This window comes from Lissotriton vulgaris, chromosome 6 (genome assembly GCF_964263255.1).
Source record: "Lissotriton vulgaris chromosome 6, aLisVul1.2, whole genome shotgun sequence".
Taxonomy (NCBI): Eukaryota; Metazoa; Chordata; class Amphibia; order Caudata; family Salamandridae; genus Lissotriton; species Lissotriton vulgaris.
Genome location: NC_141694.1, coordinates 89,202,741 through 89,221,527, shown reverse-complemented (window position 1 = coordinate 89,221,527; position 18,787 = coordinate 89,202,741). Strand labels below are relative to the sequence as shown.

General features: G+C 51.8%; 1 protein-coding gene across 1 annotated transcript in view; it reads right to left on the bottom strand.

Annotated features, from left to right (window-relative positions):
* Positions 1 to 18,787, bottom strand: part of LOC147706847 (exportin-5-like) — a 2,027,127-nt gene that overhangs the window by 1,618,577 nt on the left and 389,763 nt on the right. The gene's annotated exons all lie outside the window — the stretch shown is intronic.

The following is an 18,787-nucleotide window of genomic DNA, read 5'->3' as shown; positions in this document are numbered from 1 at the left end:
CTTCCTCCTGGTCGCTTGCAGCATCTTTCTGCAGGTCTCCATAGGCTCCAACGGCGAAACCAGACACATCTTTACACCTATGCACCCGCCGTCCGTGGGTGAGGTAACGGGAGTACTTCGGTGCTCCCAAGGGTATTGACTATCCAAGTGTCTAAGTCTCTAATTGTTTCCTATTAGGTCAACCGGAAGTGTCCCAAATCCTTCGATAGCTAACTTCTAAGTTCCCATTGACTTTGTATTGAATACCGCGTGTGTGTAAAGACACTGCACGTGCCGCCTGTGGGCCTCCTACTTCTAAACTATTGTTGAGATAGTGTAGCCCCAGCGATTCCCTAGGCCCTAGGCCTTTCCTTTTCCCATGACGTGGTACTTATACCACTTTCTTAATATATGGTTTGCTTCACCCCTAGGGCCTAACCGTAAATTGTGCAACTTAACGTATAATAACTAGCTGTCTTGTTATGTGCTTTGGCCTCTGACCTCATAAAGAGTTCAGAGGTGTGTGTTAGAAATAAATACATATATATTTTATATATATCCTGTGTGGTGTCCTTTCATTTGATATTCAAGGGGTTACATATGGTAAAACAGCTGGATTTACACGCCTTCAAGAGTCTTTTAGCCTAAGACTGTTCTATCTACGCTACCACTAGGATAGCTGGTCTATAAGGTTGACTTACAACCATCACCATAAGGGTTGTTTGGACTGGTGCAAGGTGAACACTAGAATAGTGAACACCATATACCAGGCCAACTTCTCACAGATGGTGCCCAGAGCAGAGCCCTGCTGGGCCAAAGAGAGAAGAAAAAGAAGAACCTCAGAAAGAGGAGAGGAAAGGGGATCCACAGCCTTTGCTGTGCACCATGCCACAAACTTATTCCACCTGCAGGGGTATACCGTCTTAGTGGAGGGACGCCTGGTTGCCAAGACAACAGTACAGACCTCAGGAGGCAGGTTGAAAGGCGCCAACTGCCGCCGCTCAATCTCCACGCGAGGAGGTGAAGACCAGACAGGTTCGGGTGGAAAACCGTCCCCTTCTTCTGCGACAGAAGATCCTCCCGAAGAGGCAGACAGATCGGGGGATCGATGCTCATACTGAGTAGCTCGGTAAACAATACTCTTCGAGCCCAGTCCAGAGCCTCAAGGATGACTTGGGCCCGGTCGTGCCTGATCTTCAACACTCTGGGAGTAGTGGTATAGTTGGAAAGGGGTATACCGTCTTAGTGGAGGGACGCCTGGTTGCCAAGACAACAGTACAGACCTCAGGAGGCAGGTTGAAAGGCGCCAACTGCCGCCGCTCAATCTCCACGCGAGGAGGTGAAGACCAGACAGGTTCGGGTGGAAAACCGTCCCCTTCTTCTGCGACAGAAGATCCTCCCGAAGAGGCAGACAGATCGGGGGATCGATGCTCATACTGAGTAGCTCGGTAAACAATACTCTTCGAGCCCAGTCCAGAGCCTCAAGGATGACTTGGGCCCGGTCGTGCCTGATCTTCAACACTCTGGGAGTAGTGGTATAGTTGGAAAGGCGTACAACAGACCACAACTCCACTCGCGACGAAAAGCGTAGCAGAGCTAGTCCTGCCTTGGAAATTTCAACGTGCAAAAGTTAGGACACTGCGTGTTCTCTTCGGTGGCGAACAGATCTCGCCAAGGCTCTCCCCATTGCTGAAAGAGATCTTGCGCCACGTCAGAGTTCAGATGCCATTTGTGATCCATCATGCACCGGCGGCTGAGTTTGTTCATTCTGGCGCTCAAGGAACCCGCCAGGTGTTGAACCACCAGGGACATACCCTGATGTTCCAGCCAAGCCTAGGGGCGCAGAGCCTCTTGGCAAAGGGTCCACGACCCCACCCCGCCCTGCGACCAGCGCCATCACTTTCGTGAACACCTGAGGGGCACTGGTATGGCCAAAGGGGAGCACGGTGAACTGAAAATGCCTGTGGCCTACCGTGAATCGCAGGTAGAGTCTGTAGGAAGGCAGGACAGGGATATGAAAATAGGCATTCTGCAAGTCCAACGCCACCAACCAGACCTGCGGGTCTAAGGCAAACAAGACCTTAGCAAGCGTGAGCATCTTGAACTTCTCCTTCCGGAGGAAACGATTGACGTTCCGAAGGTCTAAGATAGGACGCATGCCCTTGTCCTTCTTCGGGACCAGAAAGTAGTGGGATTAACAACCACAACCTGTGCTGGGGTCGGAACGCGCTTGATGGCTCCCTTGACCAAGAGGGCCGCAACTTCCTGCTAGAGAAGCGCCAAGTGATCCCCTGGCATGCCGTGGTACTGAGGTGGCATGGCTGGAGGGGTTGCCTCGAAGAGGAGGAAGTAGCCCGTTTGGACAATTTGCAGCACCCACTTGTCCGAAGTGATGTTGCGCCAGTGTTGGAGATGATGGCATATTTGTCCACCCACTGACGACTGATGGGCCTGAAAGGTCGGACTAGGAGGGCTTCGAAGCAGATGCTGCGGGGTGTAAGTGGACTGGCCCGCCTGCTGGCCCCCTTGAACCGCCACGACGGTTCCCACGTCCGCGACCACGCTGAGGTTGTTGCTGCTGCTGTGGCTCTGCGAATGCTGTGGGGAGCCGCTTCTGTGGCCACGAACGGAACGAAAGGCAGAAGGCTGAGGAGGCCGCACGGCCGACAGGTCCAAGGACTTGGCCGAAGCCCACGAGTCCTTGAAGCACTCCAAAGCGCGGACAAAAAAGGCGAATGACATCAAAGGGCATGTCCATCAAGGTGTTCTGGACATCCCCATAAAACCCAGTTGTCCTCAATCAGGCGTGACGCCGAAGCACCACTGTCGTGGAAATAGATGTGCCCAGTGAGTTGGCGGTGTCCAGCCCACAATGTATGGTGAACTTTGCTGCATCTCTCCCGGCCGCAATCGCCTAGGAAAGAACTACCAGGGCCTCCTCCGGGCAGTTGGGCAGCACCTTTGCAACCGTGTCCCACAGAGAGTGGGTATGACGGCCCAGGAGGCATGCAGTGTTCACCGACCACAGCCCTAAGCTGGTAGATGAACAGTTTTTTCCAAACTGATCCACCCTCTTGGATTCCCTATCCGGTGGTGCAGTAGGGAACGCGCTCTGGGACATAGAGGCATGGACAACCAAGCTCTCCGGGGTGGGGTGTTGGGTGAGGAAGAGGGGGTTGCCTGGAGCCGGGCGATGGTGTCGGGCCACGTTCCTATCCACAGGAGCCCCTGTGTTGGGCCTGGACCAGGTGCCCAATAGAACGCCAGAAATTGCTTTGTTAAAGGGCAACAAGGGCTCCGAAGAGGTAGCCGCCGGTTGGAGCACTTCTGTCAGGAGGTTAGTCCTGACGGCTACCGTAGGGAGTTCAAGGTGGAGAACCTCTGCTGCCCTACGCAACACCACTGCGTAACTGGCTCCCTCCTCCATAGCCACAGTAGGAGGAGACAACATGCCAAGGTCAGGTGAGGTGTCAAGACCACTGGCCTCCCCCAAATCCTCTGCCCAGTCCTGATCATAAGCACAGTCCTCTGCTAGAGGGTCTTCAGACCCCTCCCAGTCCTCGCCTTTCTCCGAAGTCTGTGGGACAGGCTCAAAATAGGGAGAAGGGACATAGGGCACAAAAGGGCCCATCGGTATCGACGTTGGGCGACGTCGATCAGGCAGTGTCCGGGTCAGGGCTGAACCGGGGGACGCCGGCGACACCGGGGCCGCAGCCGCCGGAGAAGGCAAAGCAGGACCCCCAGTCAGGCCTACGGGGCCTGAAGGCGCGCCGGCAGGGCCAGACGGCCCAAAGAGTTGGGCCATGGCAGCAAGAAACTCTTGCACATGGGCAGGCGTCACCTCCATACGCGGGAAGGGGGTGTAGACTGGGGGTGACATCGCAGGCTCCACTGGAGCCATGGGGGTGGCTCCGCCGGAGCCATGGAGGTGGCCCCGCCCGCATCCTCAGCCGCGTTGAGCGAAAATGCTTCTTCGACTTCTTCTTGGAATGCTACGACTTACCTGATCCCGAGAGCGAAGACTTAAATCCAGAGAATGATAGTAACGACTCTGCGACCGGTCCATCGACCTCCCACTGGACCAGGACCTCGAGAGGCGTGGAGTAGACTGCCGGACTTCAAGTCTTCGGCACCATGGCCCGGCAATCGGGGCACGACTTGGGGTCATAGTCGCGCACCAGGCAGTAGTCTCCACAGTTCCTAAACCCAGGCATCCCTAGGAAATCAGGAGTCGACCGACTCGAAAAGAGGAGGTAAAAGGCCTAAAAAAACTCAGTCAAAAAGTGACTGGGGGTACTTGCTCTTCCCGGATTTGTGCTTGCTGGCGCGGAAAAAGAAAGAACTGACGTCAGCGTGCGTGGGCGCGCCTAAGTAGCTCCGTGAAGTCATCCCAGCGCCAACGACGCACACGGATCCGTACAACGACGCCTATAGACGCGCAGGGATACTGCTGACGAAAAAGTTTCTGGATCCAGTCTGACGCCTGGAGGTAATTCTAAGGTAAGGAAACTATCACTACGTGTTTCTTTCAGATACAGTGGTACAGGTGAAGTGCCAGAATGAGCTGGTTAAAGCTGCCTCCATGTTGTAAGAAACTAGCTCTATGTATACTGCACCAAAGTAAGGTACAGTGTGTTTAGAGTCCAGAGGTTTGGCAGAGGTTAAAGTTAGATAGAACCATACTCTCTAAAGTGGTAGCTTGGTCGAGCAGTAAGGCAGTATCAGAGGACAGTGTTAAGCATTTGATGTACACAGTCAGCAAATGAATTGACATACTCAAGAACGGAATTCTAGACCAATTGTTTTGTATAAAAAATATACTGTTGTTGTATGTCTAGAACCTAGCAAGCCTGGCACAGGTAGGCATAAGAATACTTTTCAGTAGTAAATTACTTGTATGAACACAGTTCAAAATTGCAGTGTAACTTGTACTGGTATTGGTTACAGTTTTAAGTAAGCAGTTTGCAACACATTGCAGGTATAGTAGATTCGAATGAATGGGCTTTTTAAGTAAAATACAGTTAATCACTTTTCAGATTACTTTTGCTAACACAGGGCTGGATCCTAGATTCAGCCCTGGGACATTTCCTGAAAACAGGTGAGTAAATGTGTTTTAGTTAGAGGTACAATTTTTAAAGAATATTATTGCATTTAAAAAGTTGACACTTAGAAACTTTTGTACATAGAATCACCAATGTTATCCTATGGGAGGAAATTCACTTAGCAGGTAAGTTATGTTAACAATACTTTTTCTTACTCAGTGCTGGGTACCTAGATTCAGCACTGGGACTTTTCCTGGAAACAGCTGAGAAATGCGTTTTGGTTATTCGGCTGATTTTTAAGGAATATTTGTAGTTTTCAAAAGTCAACACTTAGAAACTTTTATGGAGAAAAAGTACAAATGTTATTCTACGAGGAAAAAGAGGTTATTGGTTTCCAGGTAGGTAATCGGTCTTTGGAGTTAGGGTTCTGGGGATAGACTCAGGGGTCTCCCAGGGTCAGTGATGCACTGTTGTTGCACCCTCAGCGGCACTCAGGTGGCCAGGTGCAGATTGTTGAGGCCCAATGTTATCCTATAGAGGATAGGGGGACTCCGGTAGGTGGCTGTTGGCAAGGAGGTCACAGGATTGTGGGAGTAAAGCTCCTAGGGTTAAGCTCAGGGGAAATTAAGGACCAAGTTAGCCCCAAAGGGGCACCTTCAGCGGCACTAGGGCAGCCGAGTGCAGGGTGCCGTTTTGAGGTCGGGTGCCCTGTTGATTTCAATGGAGATTCTCCGAGACATAGAAATACTGCAGGCTCGAGGACCTTCCTGGAGCGACCAATACTTCGAGGGGTAAGTGGGGCCATAGAGGGTTGGTTAGGCACCGCTGGATAGAGCACACAAGGCCGTGGGGCGTCGGGTGCAGGAGTGCCTTGGGACGTCGGATTTTCTTACCCGCTATGGTCGCAGTAGGGAGGGGTAGAGGGGGGCATCCTCTGATTTAAGCTGCAGGCGTCGTCTGGAGGCTTGAGGCAGTTCAGGGGTCGCCGGATCTCGGGTCAGGATCGCCGGTGGGACCTCCTCGTGGTGTTTACCACTCACTCGGGCCGGCTTCGGCGGGTGCCGATTGGTCTGGATTCGCGGTTTCTAGCTGGCACCAGAAGCTGCAGTTCAAACACGTCCGGTGTTCACGGGAGAAACAGCTTGGTAAGGGACTGCAGGCAGGTCCTCCGGGGTTTTTGAGGTTGCTGGCCGCTGGACACACAGGGGTTTTGTAGGAGCAGGTTCAAGGGGAGTCGAGCATGTAGGGCTGAGGCCAAATCAGTGGGCGTCGTCCTCTTAGCTCTGCACGGCTTCTCGTCCTCCTTTTCTTGTGGTTGCTGGATCAGAGGAAGGATGGTTCAAGGTGCCCCTAAATATTAAATTTAGGGGCGTAACAGGTAGGTAACGGGCAGGGGCCAATGAGTCCCTTCCTGGGGCTGGGTTGTGAGAAAGTGCCATCTTTCTTGCATGGTATGCCCCCACTTTTTGCTGAATTGCTGATGTACTTTGACTGAGTGTGCCCTGGGCTCCTGCCAATCAGGTACCCAGGGACTATGTTCCTTCCCTAAAACTGCATTGAAGCCTAAACCCAATTAGCATCTCTGGCCACATGTCAGCCCCTGGTAAATGGTACCCTAGGTACCCAGGGCAATGTGACCAGAGAAGGCCCCTAAGGCTGCAGCAATTATTGTGCCACCCTTAAAGGCCATGTGCCCTGAGCCACATACACTGCCTTTGCAGGCGAAGTGTCTTGGTGCAGACCTGAACAGAGTCGACATGGCAAACATTCTCAGTCACTTCATTACGAACCTTACAGTTCTCACCATGTGTCATATTGTTCCATTATATGTTTATCCTGTGCTAGGAGTACAATTTGCTGCATCTTAATATTTTCAGAATTGTAAGTCCCCTGACGAAGGGCGACAGCCCGAAATGCATTGGGCGGACCTTGTTGACAAACAAATACTATGAAATAAAGTATAAATAAAACAATCTACTGAACACAACATTACAAGATTGGAATACAATTATTGAAAAACTGAAAAGGTGTGCAGGCTTGGGCACGTTACTTCTACGGGAACTAACGCAACCATTCACACATCCCTGTGTGCCATGCCCACAAACACACGGCCCTAGCATACCTCAGTCACCCCTCTAGCTGGGTCCACTATGCCAGTGGTGTGGGTACAGGTGCATGAGCCCTGTGCCCCAACAGTACCCAGGCACATTCCTGGGCACTAAGTGCAGTGCTGCCATTAAGAATATATGGTGCTGGGAGGTTGTCATTACGAACTTCACAGCATCATAATGGCTACACAGAAGGCTGAGAAGTTTGGTATCAAACTTCCCAGCACATTAAACCGGAACTGATGCCAGTGTGGGATTTAATGTAAAATAAATGACAGAGGGCAACTTAGAGTTGCCCCCTGAAACTAACCAATAACCCGTTCCTGACTGAGAGGCAGCTTAGGCTGCCAGCCAGCAGACATGTTGCTGGACCCCTGGGTAGAGAGCAGTCCCCTCTTGTGGGCCTGCAACAATGCACATCCTGGGGCGAGGTGCTAAGCTTCCTCCCCCAGGATTGGCAGGGGAAGCTTCAAAGGCATGTCGCCTTAGTGAGCCTTTCCAGACTACTTGCTGTACTCAGCAACTGGTCCCCACCGGTTCTGGCCCCCACTCTGGCGGGAAGACTGGCGGGATAAACTAAGTGAGAGAAGGGAGTGAGCCAGCCTCTGCGAACCCCACCCCTCAGATGGGGGAAGCGATGTGAAGCACAAATCCGGGCTGTCGCAAACTTGAGGATGGGAAGCCATAGCCAATCAGGACTAGGCTCCAGCCCCCCTACCACTGGAGAGTGGCAGGATAGGGGGTGTACTCAACCCAGGCAAGGGACCCATTGGTCCCTGACCTTTCCCTACCTGTAACGCCCCTAAATCTAGTATTTAGAACACCATGAACCTTCCTTCCTCATATCCAGATTCCGAAACAAGAAGAAGAACAAGGAGAAAGAAGACCAGCCGTGCAGCTGCTAATAAGAGGACAACACCAACTGACTTGGCCCCAGCCCTACAGGCCTGTCGACCCTCGAACCTGCAAATGTTAAACCCCAGCGTCTCCAGTGATCTGTGACCTCAAACCCGGGGGACCGGACTGCCTTGCTCATTTAAAGAATGGGACTCCCACGAGTAGTGGTTCTGCTCAAACAGCAACAACCCCTGCAAATCCAGCACTCTCTGCACCCACAGAGCCCGGCATGTGCCTGAGTAAACAAAGACCACAAGCACGTCCCCCCGCGACTGTGACCAAGAATCCAGCACCCAAGGACCCTCCTCAAGGCTCCTGACGATGCCTGCAGCATCACAATCAGGGACCCATCCAACCGCGACCAGCAGAGTGTAAGACTTACTGACACCAAAAGACCCCTGCACCCGGCGCCCGACGGCCCCCTGATCCAAACGCATGGGTGTCTACCCAACCAACAGCTTCCCAACTTACCTCTTGAAGTGGTGGTCGCACCTGAAGAATCTCCGTCCCCGAGCTTGCAGCCTTTGTTCGTCTTGTACCTTTCCCATTGAAAACCATTGGGCGCCCGACGGCCCAAATGCACCCTACACCCATCCGCCAGAGTGTCACTGGAAGTGCAGCATCTGTCCTATTTTAATTCCCCACTTGCCCTGTGCAAGTGACCAGGAGTCCAGCTCCCACAGCTGCATGGTCTGCCTGCTAGCAGCCACCAACCAAAGGCCCCCTGCCCGCTATAGGCTAACATTGGGCCTACTCTCTCTGCACCTGGCTGCCCCTATGCTGCTTAGGGTGTAACAACTGTACCTACCTGAACCTGGGAGACTACAGAGTCTACCACCAGAACCTTAATTCTGCCAGTCGAACAAGTTACTTACCTTCGGTAAGGATATATCTGTAAGAAACAGTAGTTCGTATTAGATTCCTTACCTTAGTATATCCTTAAGCGTCAGACTGGAACCGGAAAGGTTTGCGTAGCAGTACCCTTGCGCGTCGGTAGGCGTCGTCTGCGGCTCCGTGTCCTTCATCTGCCTCGTGGGCGCCGTAATGACATCGTCGGAGTACTTAGACGCCGCCTCCGCGTGCTGACGTCAGTTCTTAGACACAGCTTTTCTGCGCCAGAAACGCAGAGCCATGCTAAAAACCAACACTGGTGCCATTGAAACTAGGGCCCTGAAAGGGGATGACCTTAACCCTATATATCGGTTTGCAGAACGGGGAGGATGAGTGGGGCGGTAAGGAATCTAATACGAACTACTGTTTCTTACAGATCTATCGTTACCGAAGGTAAGTAACTTGTTCATCTGAAAGAAACAGGTTAGTATTAGATTCCTTACCTTAGAATAGATACCCCAGCAATACCAACCCCGGTGGTGGGTCTGCGAACCAATAATCACACCAGAAAGTCCTGGAGGACGGAACGGCCAAAGAAACCATCCCTCCGGATTTGACTGTCCAGGCAGTAGTGTCTTGCAAACGTGTGCAGCAAGGCCCACGTAGCCGCCTGACAAATGTCCTGCAAGGGGACTCCCCGACCCAGGGCAGTAGTAGCCGCCGTGGCCCGAGTGGAATGAGCCCTCAGCCCAAAAGGAGGTTCCTTCTTAGCCAAGGAGTAGCATGCCTTGATACACAACACGACCCGCCGAGAGATGGTCTGCTTGTGTACCGTCCACCCATTCTTAGCGCCCACGTAACCAACAAAGAGTTGATCATCCACCTGGGACTGGCTTGTGCGATCCAAATAAAATAAAAGCACACGTTTTCGGTCCAGACGGTGGAGCCGCTCTTCCTCTTTAGAGGGATGAGGAGGCGGAAAGAAGGTGGGCAGGGTGATAGACTGCCCGATGTGGAAGGCCGTGACAACCTTGGGCAGGAAAGAAGGTCTAGTCCGCAACACAACCATGTCCGGATGGACAGAAAGGAAAGGGGGTTTGGATGAAAGAGCCTGGAGCTCACTCACTCTCCTGGCAGAGGTGATGGCAACCAGGAAAGCAGTCTTCAGAGTAAGAAGGCGGATAGGACAGTTGTGAAGTGGCTCAAAGGGAGCGCACATCAGATAAGAACCAGGTTCAAGTCCCACTGAGGCATCACGAATGAAACAGGTGGAAACGTGTGTGTGATGCCTTTCAGAAAACGAGTGAAAATAGTGGACTTGAACAAAGATGGTTGATCAGGCAGCCTAAGAAAGGCTGAAAGGGCAGAAAAGTAGCCCTTGAGTAACCCAGAGCAGAGCCCTGCTGGGCAAGAGAATGAAGGAAGAGAAGAACCTCAGAAAGAGGGGCAGAGAGAGGATCCACAGCCTTTGCTGTGCACCATGCCACAAATCTGTTCCACCTGCAGGCGTATACCAACTTTGTGGAGGGACGCCTGGCTGCCAGAATGATATTACAGACTTCAGGAGGCAAGTCAAATGGCCTTAACTGTCGCCGCTCAATCTCCAAGCATGGAGGTGGAGACTAGACAGTTTCGGGTGAAGTACCGTCCCCTGCTGCTGCGACAGAAGGTCCTCCTGAAGAGGCAGACGAACCAGGGGATCGACTGACATACTCAGTAGCTCGGGATACCAGTACCTTCGTGCCCAGTCCGGAGCCACAAGGATGACTTGGGCCCGGTTGTGTTTGATCTTCTTCAGCACTCTGGGCAGAAGTGGTATAGGCGGAAAGGCCTACAACAGACCGCAACTCCACTCGCGACGAAAAGCGTCTCCGAGCGAGTGCCGCCTTGGAAATTCCAACGCGCAGAACTGATGACATTGCGCGTTCCCTTCTGTGGCGAATAGATCTAACCAAGGCTCTCCCCACTGCAGAAAGAGACCTTGCGCCACGTCCGAGTTCAGACGCCATTTGTGATCCATCATGCACCAGCGGCTGAGTTCGTCCTCCCTGGCGTTCAGAGAACCTACCAGGTGTTGAATCATCAGGGTCACCCCTTGATGTTCCAGCCACTGCCAGAGGCGCAGAGCCTCCTGGCAGAGGGTCCACGACCCTACCCTGCCCTGTTTGTTGCAGTACCACATGGCGGTGGTGGTGTCTGAACACCTGCACTACACCCCCCCGGAAAGAGGGGAGGAATGCCTTCAGTGCAAGACTAATCGCCCGCAGCTCCAAAAGGTTGATATGGAGCCGGGACTCCGCCGGAGACTAGAGGCCTCTGATCTCCGCCTCAACCCATGTGGCCTCCCAATCCCTGGAGGAACGCGTCGGTCACAACTACGTGCTCCGGTTAGGGTAGCGAGAGGGATCTGCCGGTGACCCAATCGCGGTCCGTGAGCCACCACTGCAGCTGTCTCGCAGTGCCCTCCGAGATCAGGACATGGTCGGACAGGTTGCCCTGATGCTGGGCCCACTGAAACTTCAGGTCCCACTGCAGAGCCCGCATCCGCCATCGGGCGTGATGCACCAGAAGGATGCAGGAGGCCATCAGCCCCAGAAGCCGCAGCGTCAACCTGACCAAAACTCGGGATAAAGGCTGAAAGATCGGAATCAGAGCCTGAATATCGTGAACCCGCTGCTCGGGAGGATAAACCCGAAACTGCACAGAGTCGAGAACCGCTCCGATGAAGAGGAACTTTTGAGAGGGGCACAGGTGTGACTTCAGCACATTGATGGAGAACTCCAGCAAGTGCAGGAGGTCTGCCGTCATCTGGAGGTAGTACAAAAGAGGGTGGTGATGGACGGAGCATCTGAATCAATCAAACACTCACACCCAGTCAAACGATCTGGGTTTAATCCATCACCGTTCTTTTGCCCACTCTGCCACCCCAGTTCAGACATGGCTGTATGCAAATCAGTCTGACCCTGACTGGATTTAGGCCCAGATCTTTGTACTGGGGTGAATGTAAGACATTGTTCTGCATTCTGTCCATCAACTGTGTTTTTTGCAGTCCTCTGGAGGTGGCTGACGACTGTCTGGTGCGAGCCCACCTTCAACAACCAGTCGTCGAGGTGGGGGAAGACTGAAACCCCTAACATGCGCAGATGAGCTGCGACCACCGCCATCACCTTCGTGAACACCCGTGGGGCACTGGTAAGGCCGAAGGGGAGCACGGTAAACTGAAAGTGCTCGTGGCCTACCGTGAACCGTAGATAGCGCCGGTGGGCCGGCAGGACGGGGATGTGGAATTAAGCGTCCTGCAAGTCCAACGCTACCATCCAGTCTCCTGGGTCCAGGGCAGCTAAGACCTGAGCCAGAGTCAGCATTTTGAACTTCTCCTTCCGGAGGAAGCCGTTGACGTTCCGTAGATCCAAGATAGGGCGTAGGCCCCCTTTGCCCTTCTTGGGTACCAGGAAGTAGTGGGAGTAGCAACCACACCCTACTTCTGGCCCAGGAACGCGCTCGATGGCCCCCATGGCCAAGAGGGCCGTAACTTCCTCCTGCAGAAGTCGCAAATGATCCCCAGACACGCGGTGGAATTGCGGTGGCATGGCTGGAGGGATCGTCTCGAAGGGGAGAGAGTAGGCCCCTTCGGACGATTTGCAGCTCCCACCTGTCCGATGCGACAGTGCGCCAGTGGACGTGGTGATGGCGAATCCTGCCCCCCTCTGGCGTCACATGGGCCTGAAAGCACGGACTAGGAGGGTTTTGAGGCAGATGCTGCAGGGGTAGGTGTGGACAGGCCTCGCCGTTGTCCCCGACCACGGCCGCCACGGCGTTGATAATTAGTCTGCGGTGCGTGGCTGGCAGCACGTGGGGGGGGGGGGGCCCATTCCTTGGCCACGAAAGGGGCGAAAGGCACCTGATTGCTGGCGCGGGGCCGAGAGGCCCAAGGACTTGGCCGTAGCCCTGGAGTCCTTAAAGCGCTCAAGCGCATGGTATGCCTTGTCGCTAAACAGGCGGCGGCCATCAAACAGCATGTCCATGAGGGTATTCTGGACATCGGCCGAAAAGTTGGCGGACCTCAACCAGGCGTGTCGACGAATCGCCACTGTTGTTGCCATCGCTCTGCCCAGTGAGTCGGTGGTATCCAGCCCACAACGGATGGAATAGCGTGCTACATCTCGACCCTCCACAAGGGCGTGGGTGAGTTTAGCCTTGACCTCCGCCGAGCATTGTGGCAGCACGTCCGCGACCATGTCCCACAGAGAGTGGGTGTAGCGGCCCAAGAGGCATGCAGTTTTGGAAGACCGCAGTCCCAAACTGAGGGAGGAGAATACCTTCTTGCCGTATTGCTCATACTTCTTGGATTCCCTATCGGGCGGATCTGACCGGAATGTGATCTGGGAGTTGGAGGCCTGGATCACCAGGCTCTCGGGGAGGGGAGGGGGGGGGGAACAAGGGTCGCCCGGGGCCGGGCGGTGGTGTCTGGCCACGTTCCTATCTACAGGGGCACCTGTAGCGAGCCTGGACCACGTGCCCAAAAGAACGTCAGTCAAGGCCTCATTAAACGTCAGCAGTGGCTCGGACGAGCTTGACTTCGGTTTAAGGACCTCAGTGAGGAGTTTAGTCCTCACGGCCGTGACGGGGAGCTCAAGGCCAAAGGCCTAGCCGCCCGCGTCAACACCACACTGAAGGTTGCCCCCTCCTCTGTAGCCACGGTCGGGGTGAGACAAAACCAGTGTCTGACCACTGGCATCCCCAAGTTCACCTGTCCAGTCCTCTTGGGACTGACAATTACGTGTCAGAGGGTCCTCAGACCCATCCCAATAATCCTCATCACCCATGTCCTGAAACTCAGGGTTGTCAAAAGATGGGGCCAGTTCATTGAAGTAAAACTCTCCAAGCGGCATCGAAAGCGGCGCCCAGCGGGGCCGTTCCGACGCCGGAACTGGAGCTAGGGAGGCATCGGGGACGGCGCTGCCCGAAGACGGCGCCAGAGGTGACACCCTAGGGACCGGCACCGGTGAGGTCATTAGGTCAACCAGCGACGACCCGGATCCGGAAGCGGATCCAGCGGGGCCCGAAGGCGCCGGCGCCGTCGGGGCCGAAGCACCCGCCGGCATCGGGGCCGAAGCACCCGACCCGCTAGGGCCACCAGACTGGTCCGCTGGGCCCGAAGGCGCCGCGGAGCCCGTCAGAGGAGAGAGGGACCTCATGGCCATGAGGAAGTGCTCGACCTCCTCCGGCGTCGCTTGCTGCCCAGGGATCGGAGGGTATGGGTCAAGTTGCGACGCCCGCAACTCCGACAGTTGGGAGGTGTCACGCGAGCGTCGGGCGGTGGGTGGTGCGCTTCAGGGGAGTCAGAAGAGCGGTGACGTTTCTTCGACTTCTTGTGCTTACCTGACTACTTCGAGCCTGAATAGTGATGTCGACTCCCGGAGCTATGATGGCTCTGACCCCGCGACCGGTCCCTCGACCTCCATCCGGACCGGGACCTCTCGCCACACGGGGCCGACTGCCGTAGCTCGAGCCACTTGTGGGACCGCTCCAGCCTAGCTTTCGAAGTCAGGGCTCGGCAGTCGGGGCAGGCCTGGTCGTCGTGGTCTACGCCGAGATAGTGAAGACACCGGCAGTGAGGGTCGGTGACCGACATCAGTCGGTCGCAGTCCTCACAGGGCTTGAAACATGGCATCCCTACCGGCACCGTTCAGAGTCGAAGACTCGAAAAAGGATCAAAAGAGATCACAAAAAAGTTTAGTCAAAAAGTGGTTAAGGTACCACTTTTTCCGGATCTGCGCTGCTGGCGCGGAAAAAAGAAGAACTGACGTCAGCACGCGGAGGCGGCATCTAAATACTCCGAAGACTTCATCACGGCGCCCACGACGCCGACGACGGACACAGACTTGCAGACGATGCCTACCGACGCGCATGGGTACTGCTACGCAAAAATTTCCGGATCCAGTCTGACGCCTGGGTATATTCTAAGGTAAGGAATCTAATACTAACCTGTTTCTTTCAGATGAGTACTTACCAGAAAGCTGATAACCTAAATTTCGCCTTAGGGTAACATTGACTGGTTTCACTTGGAAATTCTTCAAATTGTTTTTTGAAACTTTAAAATATTCACTAAAAATCATCCGATCAACAAAAACAAAATTACTCACCTCTTACTAGGAGACATCCCAGTGCTGGATCTTGGTGCCCAGCACTGACCCTAAAAAGTCATCAACTGATTTTCGGATAACCTGATTTTCCTCCATAGGAATCCATTGCGGTTTTTTTTTTTAACCAACATTTCTTTTAAGTGTCGATTTTCAAAACATACAAATATTCCTTAAAAATCGCCTGTGTAACAAAAACGATTTCTTTCAACTGTTTACAGGAAATACACCATGGCTGAATCCAAGATCCAGCCTGAGTAAGAAAAACATTTGTATAGTGATTTTATTGCATTCACTTAAAACTTCCCATTGAGCTCAATGTTATTGTGATGAGATTGCGTTGCATATTGCAACAACTTTATCTATTGCATTTAAAAGTCTATTGCTCATTGAAAGTATTCAACTGTAGCATCTCATTCTGAGAAGGTATTTTCATATAAACCTGTGGTTCTAAAATAAAATACCATGTATATGTTTTATACAAAACAATTGTCCTAGAGTTCAATTCTTGAGTGTGTGAGACTATTTGATGACTAAGGGTGTACAACAAATGCTTTACACTGTCCTCTGATACTGCCTTACTGCTCGACCAAGCTACCACTTCAGAGAGTAAGGTTATATCTAACTTTACAAGATCAGGTAGGCAGGGATCACTTGTCCTGCATAACCTGGGTATGCAGGTCGCGTACAGATATGTCCCAAATTAAAAACCCTCATGCACGTGTCTGATTTTACGTTAAAGCGGTATATCTTGATTCTTCACTAATTAGTCGCGTGTTCGCATAATCATAGGGTTAGTGGTTATGCATCCTCCAGCCGGAGGTTTTCCCCTGGTTAAAACTGTAGTGATTAGTGATGTGTAGGGTATGTCAATTAAAAAGTACTCGTACAGCAGGAAGTTAGTCTTTATTGGGTCTGGATTCGAGTTGGAATTAAAACGTTTTATAAACGTGTGTTAGAGAGTGAGTAGGGCTCTCACACACTGCAATCAGTGATTAAAAGAGGTCAACATGTTTCAGCCCTTGGTTGCCTGGTGAGGTCAAGTGGGCTTTCTTCAGGACCAAGTGAAAGGTGTAATGAGACCGAGGGCATCTCAGTGGGTGCAATCTCCTATAAACAGATTTGTCTATTCATGTGGAGAAGTGGGAAGATGGATATATTAATCCTTCTCCTGGTTAGGTCTCAAGGTACCTGTAAAACGAAAATGACAGACATACAAGGGGAAGGGGTAGTGGGGGGTTTTTAGGACTCGTATACAGAAATTACTGTGTTGTGTTTTAAAATCATTTGGTACAGCAACTGGAAAAGGCAATACTTCATTAAGAACGCACATAACCATGGCAAAGAATCACTCACTCATTCCATGCTTATTCAACCTTTGTACTTGGTGATAAATCGTCTATCCAGAAAAATATTCGGAAATCTATGGCAAAATTTCTCTACTCATTCAGTAGGCAGAATGTGTGCACTCTTAATTTTATCAAACGCAGTTTTATTACGTATCTCGTTCAAGTAGTTCTAATGGCGGAGTATTGAGTGTCTATTCGCCGCTTAATCCCCAATTGTGCCGATTAATCTCATCCTCCCTCAAGTGCTAACTTTCTCGGTCAGTGGTGCCCCGGTGCCCCAATGTTTCAGTATCGGCTTACGCTAGAGCAATGGTGTGACTATGAGGGGTAAAGAATTTAATACCATCGCGCTAATGAGCTAGCCCGGCTATGCTAGCGACAATATTTCACACGTACCTTCAGTGGGTTTATTCTCGTGCCTCAACGGGTTCCCAGTGAGTCGAGGAGGCCTACTGGAATAATTATGATATTCAGAAAAAAGGGGAATGTTTCGGTAATACATTACGGTTTGCGGCGGTTCAGGCGTGTCCTCCTGCTACCTGCGGTCTCGCTCCAAGCACGACTTGTGCTGACTCCACCACTCAGGTCCCGGGAGGAGTGTCTCTTCCGGGTGCCATTATATCGCTCTTGCAAGTTTTGCAGCAACCGATGAAAGACTAATGAATTAGTGCGGAAGTCTGTTTTTTGATTATGTTTTAAGTTGTGCTTCTAATTGTGGGAAAATAAATTGGGATGTCTAGCTCAGAAATACCAATTCGTCTACAAAGAGTTTGTCAATTAATTCAGGTTTTGACTGAACTTGAATCCAAAGCGTAAGGAGACTGATAGTTTCGGGGCAGTGGTCCCTCATAACGAGGTTTCTGAATTCATTGCCTTTGTTCAAGAGTGGAGATTGGCACGTCAGCTGCGATCTACATTGTACTTGCGGCACTGTTCTTGCAGTCATTATAATGAGGACAGAAACCCAGTGTCTGGAGGTTTCGGGATAGATTTTTAACGGTAGGTTACAAAAATGAAATACTGTTGCAGCATTTAACTATGGCACAGCAGGTCCCTTTGTCAATGTCTAGTTAAGGGATGTTCTCATTCAGTCCCTGAGAATCCGTTTTTAGTCTGTGCACCCACCATTGTTCTTTCTCAAAACTGATTTTCTCAGCATTGTAATTTTTGTTGTTTAAGGTTTCAGTATAATCCAATTTAAATCTTCTGTCTTGTGGCCTGCCTCAATGTAGTGAGTGGACATTTTTGTGGTGCCTCTTTTGCATTTCACATTACTGCGATGTTCGGAAATGCGTTGTTTTACATTTCTGCATATCATGCCAATGTAGCGCTTGTCGCATGGGCATGTAATCATGTAAATGACATGACTAGTGTTGCAGTTGGTATGGTTTCTTATTGTCCACTTAAAGTCTGGTAGTAATTGTATTTCCTTTACTGGTTTAGTCAGTGAACAAACTGAACATGAACCGCAGGGGAAATGTCCAGTCACTGGGCGGTAGTCCCATAGGCGAGGGACCTCAGAATACTGTTTCTTAGGTGGTGGTCTGGTATGGACCAGTATGGACCAGTATGTCCTTGAGATTACGAGTTCTTTTGTTCGCAAACCTTGGTTTGGGCCAGGGTTTCTGGTGCTGGGTATGACCCAGAGACAGACAGGTGAAAATGTGCCTGCCTTTGGTGAACCAGTGCCACGCCCACTGTATTAGTTTGTCCTCCATTTGTCATTATGTAGGCCCATGGAGGGGGTAGGAGTGCAAAGGGAAGTGGTAAGGGGTCAGGAGGAGCGCAAACATGTAGAAGACTGATATGCAGGTATGAAGTAGTGGTAACTGGAATACCTTTGACATCTTGAATGATGCCTCATAGGATGAGAACTTCTAGAATGGCTCCTCTGAATTCAAGATCTACCTTTAGAAGACCTCAGACTCTTGGCAGGCCACAAAGGAGCATCAATACAATGAGGTGGTAAAGTCGGTAGATGCAGCACAGGGGGAGGCGCTATCCGTGTTGCAGGCAAAGAAGGCTGAGTGTCTACCAGAAGTGCAGAAAACACTGGTGACCCACGCTGAAGAATGGGGAAACCCTTTGAGAAGGATTATGAGCTGAGGCAGAAGATTATGTTACCACTGGAAAGACTATAGATAGGAAACTAGGTCCTAGAGTAGTCAGAGTGTGGCTTACATGGCACCCTCCTCTTCTTCATCTTGCAGGCTCACTTCACACACAGTTGGAAAGGTATGCTAGGAGAAGTATCCCTCAACATAGATGTGATCTTAACACAACTTTCTTAACTTCAAGGTCAACCGACTCTTCCTCGACACTGAGCCAGCAAGCAAGTAGCTACTGTCCCTACCTTAGATGTGATGGACCTCGCTGTAGAACAGGTGCATCTTCTTTTCTCCTCCGGGGATAAATCTCTGGATTTACCATGCTGGGGA